The sequence below is a fragment of the Gekko japonicus genome, unplaced genomic scaffold (genome assembly GCF_001447785.1).
Source record: "Gekko japonicus isolate JY-2015 unplaced genomic scaffold, Gekko_japonicus_V1.1 scaffold101, whole genome shotgun sequence".
NCBI classification, from domain to species: Eukaryota; Metazoa; Chordata; class Lepidosauria; order Squamata; family Gekkonidae; genus Gekko; species Gekko japonicus.
The window spans coordinates 470,761-479,529 of NW_015165238.1; positions in this window are offsets into that span (position 1 = coordinate 470,761).

The window sequence follows — 8,769 nt, forward strand, 5'->3', positions numbered from 1 at the left end:
AATAGGATTAATCTGAACTATGCATGTCTTGGCTGGAATTTATGTATTGAGTGACCCCAAAGTTAAGCCTGCATCCTGAACTGCACTGGGACTTGGGGTTATAGATAGTGGGTGGGAACTTGTGTTTTTACTCTGCCATGTGTTCTCTGAGATTTTTTGTAAGATACGCTGCTGAAAATTCTAATGCATTGTTATGCTATCACTTGGAGCATGTCCAAGACTGGGGAGAGTTAAGATGCTGATTAAGCCCCTCTCTTCTCCAAACACATGCCTGGTGCCACTCATTCTATAAAGTAATAGGGTTACACAGAGGCACAACTTGGTCCTGGCATATCTAATGATAGTCTACCATATATTTTTTAATTCTGGGGTATCTTTTGGATAGGTCAGCATAGGACTTTGTCACATCCTGAACCTTTTGCCGGCAGAGCATAGAAAGGCACCATTGAATTTCCAAGCTCATGAGATTCCTAGCTTTTCCTGTCTGTACTAAAAACATTATCTGTAATGTAGAGATGCAGTTAGCTCAGAAGTGGAGCATATGGTCTGTACACAGAAAGCCCCATAGTTAATCCCCACTATTTCTGGGTTAAAGAATCTCAATAATAGGACTAGTAAAAAACCCTCAGTTTGCAATATTGGAGGTCACCTGCCAGTCACAGTAGAGTAGGTTAAGCTGGGCCAGATGGATCAATGGTCTGACTTGGTATAATTCCACTTTGCAAGTTCATATACTGATTTGCAGAATGGCTGGGAGCTTTTTTCCAGTAGTTGTTGCAAGACCTGATACTGAAAACTAAATGATGGCAAGGATGTATATTAGCTCAAAGGCTGATGAGCCGGTCTCAAACAAAATAAGCAACCATTTTCAAGTCTTTGAGATATGGCATATCACAGCACTGAAACCATTAAATACCTTCAGTTTAGGAGCAAAAAACCCATATTGACAAACAGTGGCAGCTTCTGGGAATTTTTCTTTTTTGCATTTGCAACATCAAGCCTGCTGAAACACAGCTCTCCAGTAATGGACAGTGCAATCCTAAACAGAGTTGCACCATTCTAAACAATTTAGGAAAGGCACTGGAAGTAATGAGTCCATACGCTTGTGCTGTCAGTTTACAGTTTCTTGAAATGTTGATCCTTTACTTCACTAAGGCCCCTGCCACACGGCAGGGGAAAAGCCTCTAAAAGCGCGGCTTTTAAAAGCCGCGCCAAAGTTGAGATGCCGCGGCGGGATCCCACGGATCCCCTGGCCGTGGCGCCTTTTCTCCCCGGCGCGATCAGACGCCGGGGAGAAACCAGGGCCCTGACCGGGAGCCTACTGAACTGCGCATGCTCCGACATGTCGGAGCATGCGCAGTTCGGCTAGGAGGTGTGGCCCGAGCGAAAAGTGGCGCCGGAGATCCGACAGTGCGGCTTGCGGTGCGTCATCCGGATGAACCACCTCGGTGGGTGGTTCACTTTTGATGCGCCGCAGCCGGGGTAAGGGCCAGATCGGAGACGGGAGCGCCACGCCAGCCAGATGTTGGCGTGGGATCGCGCCCGTTTGCTCCGTCTCCAATCTGGCCCACTCCCAGCCCAAAACGCCTCGTGTGAACGGGGCCTAAGACTCCCTTCAAAATAAGCAACACAATGGTGAGCACTACTTATAGAAAGTTCCCAGCAGCAGACTAGAAGGGATGGCTAAATAGCTCCTTCTTTGAGACCCATCACACATTCATTGCAATAATGCACATAATTCTGGATTAAGTAAGCCTTTATTCTGATCTTATGCACTTAATAAAAGATACATGACCAAGGAAGATTTATTTAAAATACGTTATCTTACCAGTAGCGATATTTCATCCTGTGTCTGTGGGGCCCTGGAGGCTGGTGCGGCAGTTCTTTGGTTAAGAGAATAAAAATGATTACATCTTCTGCTCCAGGCACCTCTAACCCTCCTTTGTCTCATTCTAGCACAGTTGCACTCAGTGGTATTTATTCTTAACATGGTCTCTTATCATAGCTGGTGGGGGGTGCGGCATGATGAGAGGTAAAGCCTGGGGAATGGAGCAGACCGGCTATGAAGCAGCCACACTATACTACAGCATCATTAAATTTCATGAAAATATTATTATCAATAGATTCAATAGATTACATTATTTGCCATAGATACTGGATAAAATAGGCATCCACTGTGTGCATGGTTAATGACTTCCATTCTCCCATGTGGAAACATCTATAGGCTGGACAAACAGCGCAGTCCTGAAAACTGCTACAGCAGGGGCTGCCAGCTGCTGATGCAAAAGTAGCATTTGCTGGTCCACTCCATATAGACATTCTGCAGGGGGAAAGAACAACACGCACCCCTCTGCAAGGCACAGACAGCACAGTAAGCACGCTGGAGTCCATAGCAACTCCAACAACACCCACCAAGCAGACAACACCAGCCAATGACAGGTGCAACCACTCACCAGTCACTGATCTGGCCACTACCCCTCAAGGCCAGTACTATCCCCACCCTACCGACAAATAGCGGAGAGGGAGGGAGAAGCCACCAACAGCGCAACCTCAACAATAGCACATGGCCCGAGATGCCCCCTTCCCGGCCCATAGAGGAGGCCCCCCCCTTTCCTGGCAAGGAGTCAATAGGCAGCAAAAGGGCTGCACACATGCAAATATCCCTGCTCCGAGTCACCTTCCCCTCAAATAGTATAAATAGAAAGACAAAAAAGGCAGAAGCCAACCTTCAACCCATAGCCCCCTGACACATAGCCAAGACCAGCATCCTAACCACTGGGCCAAGAAGGCAGATGTAAAGATGGCATAGTCTCAGGCAGTAGGCACTACACTTTGACCCTGGCATCACCACCAGCCACATGGGGTCAGGCAGGGACCATCACACAGACAGGCATGGCTCAGTAAAGGCTCTGAGATAACATGGCCAGGGCTCCTGGTTTGATCCCCACATGATGAGAGGCAGGCAAATTCCTCAGAGCTGGTGTTTTGCCCTTGAGAAAGGGCAAGCAGGGTGGACCAATTATGGGGCCACCCTGAAGACCCATCATTTTGGCAGGGATGCTCCTCCACAACCCTTCTCTGCTGTTCCCAGGGCAAGCAGCACCCTTGCTACCACTCTGGGTCCCCTTCTCCAGCAGTGCCAAGCTGCCTAGCTGATCAGATGCCAGCAGTTCTGTGGGGAAGTGTGGGACCCAGAGGCCATCCCATGCCAGAGAAGGCACAGTCCCTCGGACCACACTAGCCTGCTCCCCATGTGAGCTGCTCACAGCAGCCAGCAAAGTGTGTATGTGTGGGAAGGGAATGGGGACCAATATTAGGGCCAGCCTTCAGAGTGCCACTGGACCTTGCTATGTTTTGCAGCTGAACAAAACAGAAATCAGGGGCTTCAGAATGACCAACAATGACCATCCCTGCATGGGCATCCTTGAGTCAGAGTTCACTGTCTCAGACGTGTGAAGGGGCAGCCCTACAGGGAAGTCACAGATGGGGGAGATGGGTCTGGGACAGGCATGTAGCTGGTCTCATCAGGTGCCAAACAAACAGGGACAGAGTTGTAGAATACCCCAGACGTTATTGAACAACAAATCAAGAAGAGGTCTGAGGAACTGGGTTGCCAAATCCTGTCCAGTATGGCACCTGTGCCCTTATGAACTGCTCCCAGGGGTCATGGGAAAACAGGCTGAGCTGTCACAGTACAGCATGCAGGCGAGTGAAGCATATTTGCTGGTCAGAAGGCTACCCGAAGCAGGATGATCCAGGAACTGGACTGGAACTGGTACAGAATAGCAGAGACAGCACCAGTCATGCTCATATATCAACCTGTTGTGTCACCACCTGCAGAGATGCTAAAGAAAAACATGTGCAGTGAGGGGCTCCTGCCTTGCCCCCTGGTGCCATTTTCATGAGCCTAAACGGCACAGGAGAGGCATTATTTGCCCTGTTGGCACTGAATGCTTACACATGCAGCCCCTGAGATGGCAAATAATGCCCCCCCCCCAATGTAGGCAGGAACCACTCCCTTCTATGCTGCAGTCCTGATCAGAATCAGGCCCCTGCAATACTTCTAAATGGAGCTGACACCAAGAACTTGCAGGTGCAATTTAGCTGCTAGTCCCAGTGGTGAACTCATGTAATCTGTAGTTATTTGCCTTGGCAGACCCCCCCCCCCCATGAAGACACAAGACAACACTGGCCTGTACAGGTGCCCAGCACCATCCCCTTCCCCTGATGTTCTGTGCAACCACTACCAGGTTCAGAAAGATGTTACTCAACACCGAGATCACTCCTTCTCAGCCACACCCCACTGCATGGACAGTCATGCACTGTTCCAGAGTCACGCTCCATCACTGCTGATGCCTCAGGGTGCTTACCGATCATCTCTACCTATCATGATCAGCCCACCCTATCCCTGCCAAACTAATTATGTCCTAAACAGTCCACCGACCAGGCATAATTAAATCCCCTTACCCCGGCATCAAGAAGCAGGTGAAAAAAGGCCCCCTCAGTAGCCAAACAGAGGAGAGCCCCCAAATTCCTGCTTGGCCCCAAATGATACTAACCCCATGATACTAAAGGGAGGGTGCGTGGGACAGCAGCCAACACAAAAGCCTGCATAATAGAAGTTTGGTCAGAATATATATGGCCAAATCACTCCTCCTAATTAGCTGCTTCAACAACCCAATAAGACTTCATGCCTTCCTTGCCTCTAGGGGACCAAGCCAAACTGATCCCTGGCATTAATGTCATGGATTCCACTTGGCCCAAAGAAAACCACAAGACGTTAGTATGTATGCCACAATTCCCTTTTCTCATGATCAGCTCAACCACTTTTCTTCAATTTGTGGGAGGGAATTTCTACCAGGATTGTAAATATCTGTGACGAAATTCTTGAATGAGTTCACTACTACAGATTTAGTTCCAGATTTAGCATGCTACAATACACAGTCTTTCAGAAGCATTTCAGTGGTTTGCTAATTCAGAAGATGTCTGTAGTGTTATGTTCAGATAACAACATCATCATATTTTTAACCTATGATGACCACGAGAATCATCACTGATTGAAAAGAGGTCCCTAAAGTATTTGACTGAATCAGTCCTAATAGTGCACTATAGTTGACTGTAAAGGCCTCGCCTGAAAGGGCTCTAAGCCCCTTGAGTCCAATGTTGGACACTTGCTGATAAGTGCAAAATTCATGACACACCATGCAAATGCTAGAAAAGGTTACACCCTCCTAAGTCCTTGGAAATCAATGGATTTAGAAAGGTGTATCTCTGTTCAAAAATTGCACTACAAATATGTAAAAGGGTCTGCAATTAATAATGTTGTGTACGGCATCTAAGAGAAAGGTGTTTCTTCCTTTGTAACTCAGTGCTAGCACTGACAAGGCATTTCCATTCACTCTAAGGTAATGGACGTAATTTTCTATATATCAATTCATCTTCTCAACAAGAAGGCGACAGAGCAAGAATAGTTACCACCACATATTTTCCACCCAGCCTGGGTATATGCAGACTCCGCTTCTGGTTCTGGCTGTATAATTCACCCGAAATCGGAGTGTTAAAGGTAAGCCCCCAAAAATGTTTAATATCTAATAGTAATGTTTGTGCTTCTTAAACACTTTGAACAGTCTAAATCTTACAGACTATAAAACCACTATGTATCCTTTACTATGTATCCTCATGGATCACTGCCTTGTCGTGGCGAGGGGGCTTGCGCAGTTCAATGAAGCTGTGGGCTATGCCGTGAAGGGCCACCCAAGACGGACAGGCCACAGCAGAGAACTCAGACCAAGCGTGATCCACCTGGAGAAGGAAATGGCAACCCACTCCAGTATGTTTGCCAAGAAAACCCCATGGACAGTATCAAAAGGCTAAAAGATATGACGCCGGAAGATGAGCCCCTCAGGTCGGAAGGTGTCCAATATGCTACTGAGGAAGAGCAGAGGACAAGTACAAGTAACCCCAGAAAGAGTGAAGCGGCTGGGCCAAAGCCGAAAGGACGCTCAGTTGTGGATGTGTCTGATGGTGAAAGGAAAGTCCGATGCTGCAAAGAACAATACTGCATAGGAACCTGGAATGTAAGATCTATGAATCAAGGTAAGCTTGACGTGGTCAAAAATGAGATGGCAAGACTGAACATCGATATCCTAGGAATCAGTGAACTAAAGTGGACAGGAATGGGCGAATTTAACTCAGAAGACCATTATATCTACTACTGTGGCCAGGAATCTCGTAGAAAAAATGGTGTGGCCTTTATAGTCAACAAGAGAGTGCAAAAGGCAGTACTGGGATACAATCTCAAAAATGACAGAATGATTTCTGTCCGATTCCAAGGCAAACCATTCAACATCACAGTAATCCAAGTCTATGCCCCAACCACTGATGCAGAAGAGGCTGAAGTGGACCGGTTCTATGAAGACCTACAACACCTCCTAGAACTAACACCAAAAAATGATGTCCTCATCATCATAGGGGACTGGAATGCTAAAGTAGGAAGTCAAAAGGTAACTGGAATAACAGACAAGTTTGGCCTTGGAAAGCAAAATGAAGCAGGGCAAAGGTTAACAGAGTTTTGTCAAGAGAACACACTGGTCATAGCGAACACCCTTTTCCAACAACCTAAGAGGCGACTCTACACATGGACATCACCAGATGGGCAACACCGAAATCAGATTGACTATATAATTTGCAGTCAAAGATGGAGAAGCTCTATCCAGTCAGTAAAAACAAGACCTGGAGCTGACTGTGGTTCAGATCATGAGCTACTCATTGCAAAATTCAGACTTAAACTGAAGAAAATTGGGAAAACCACGAGGCCATTCAGGTTTGACCTAGATCGCATCCCTGATGAATATACAGTAGAGGTGAAGAATAGATTCAAGGGTCTGGATTTGATAGATAGAGTGCCTGAAGAACTATGGACAGAGGTTCGTGACATCGTACAGGAGGCAGCAATCACCACCATACCAAAGAAAAAGAAATGCAAGAAAGCAAAATGGCTTTCTGATGAGGCTTTACAAATAGCAGAGGAAAGAAGGAAAGCGAAAGGCAAAGGCGAAAAGGAAAGATTTACCCAACTGAACGCAGATTTCCAGAGAACAGCAAGGAGAGATAAGGAGGCCTTCCTGAATGAACAGTGCAAAGTAATAGAAGAAAACAATAGAATGGGAAGGACTAGAGATCTCTTCAAGAAAATTGGAGAAATCAAGGGAGCGTTCCATGCAAAGCTGGCCATGATAAAGGACAAAAACGGTAGGGACCTAACAGAAGCAGAAGAGATTAGGAAAAGATGGCAAGAATACACAGAAGAACTATACAAGAAAGACCTCAATGTCCTTGACAAACACGACGGTATAATCACTGACCTTGAGCCAGACATCCTGGAATGTGAAGTTAAATGGGCCTTAGAAAGCATTACTAACAACAAAGCTAGTGGAGGTGATGGTATTCCAGCTGAGCTATTCAAAGTCTTAGAAGATGATGCTGTTAAAGTTCTGCACTCCATTTGCCAGCAAATTTGGAAAACGCAACAGTGGCCACAGGATTGGAAAAGATCAGTATACATTCCAATCCCAAAGAAGGGCAATGCCAAGGAATGTTCAAACTATCGCACAATTGCACTCATATCACACGCTAGCAAGGTCATGCTCAAGATCCTACAAGCTAGGCTTCAACAGTACGTGGATAGAGAACTACCAGAAGTACAAGCTGGGTTTCGAAGAGGTAGAGGAACTAGAGATCAAATTGCCAACATTCGCTGGATTATGGAGAAAGCAAGAGAGTACCAGAAAAATATCTACTTCTGCTTCATTGACTATGCTAAAGCTTTTGACTGTGTGGATCACAACAAACTATGGCAGGTCCTTAAAGAGATGGGAGTACCAGACCACCTCACATGTCTCTTGAGAAACCTGTATAAGGGCCAAGAAGCGACAGTTAGAACCGGATACGGAACAACTGATTGGTTCAGCATAGGAAAAGGAGTACGACAAGGATGTATACTGTCACCTTGCTTATTTAATATATATGCAGAGTACATCATGCGAAATGCTGGCCTGGATGAATCACAAGCGGGAATTAAGATTGCTGGGGAAAAGATCAACAACCTCAGATATGCAGATGATACCACTCTAATGGCTGAAAGTGAAAAGGATCTAAAGAGCCTCTTGCTCAGAGTAAAAGAGGAGAGCGCAAAAGTGGGCTTGAAGCTCAACATCAAAAAAACTAAGATCATGGCATCCGGCCCCATCACTCCTTGGCAAATAGAAGGGGAAGCTGTGGAAGTAGTGACAGACTTCACGTTCCTGGGATCCCAGATCACCGCAGACTGTGACTGCAGCCATGAAATTAAAAGACGCCTGCTCCTTGGGAGGAAAGCGATGGCGAACCTAAACAGCATGATAAAAAGTAGAGACATCACCCTGCCAACAAAAGTCCGCATGGTCAAAGCAATGGTATTCCCAGTAGTCATGTATGGCTGCGAGAGCTGGACTATAAGGAAGGCCGAGCGCCGAAGAATAGATTCTTTTGAACTATGGTGCTGGAGAAGACTCTTGAGAGTCCCTTGGACTGCAAGAAGAACAAATCAGTCAATCCTCAAAGAAATCAACCCTGACTGTTCCCTGGAAGGCCAGATAATGAAACTGAAGCTCAAATACTTTGGCCACCAAATGAGAAGGGAGCACTCACTGGAGAAGACCCTGATGCTGGGAAAGATTGAAGGTCAAAGAAGACGGGGACGGCAAAGGATGAGATGGTTAGACAGTGTCA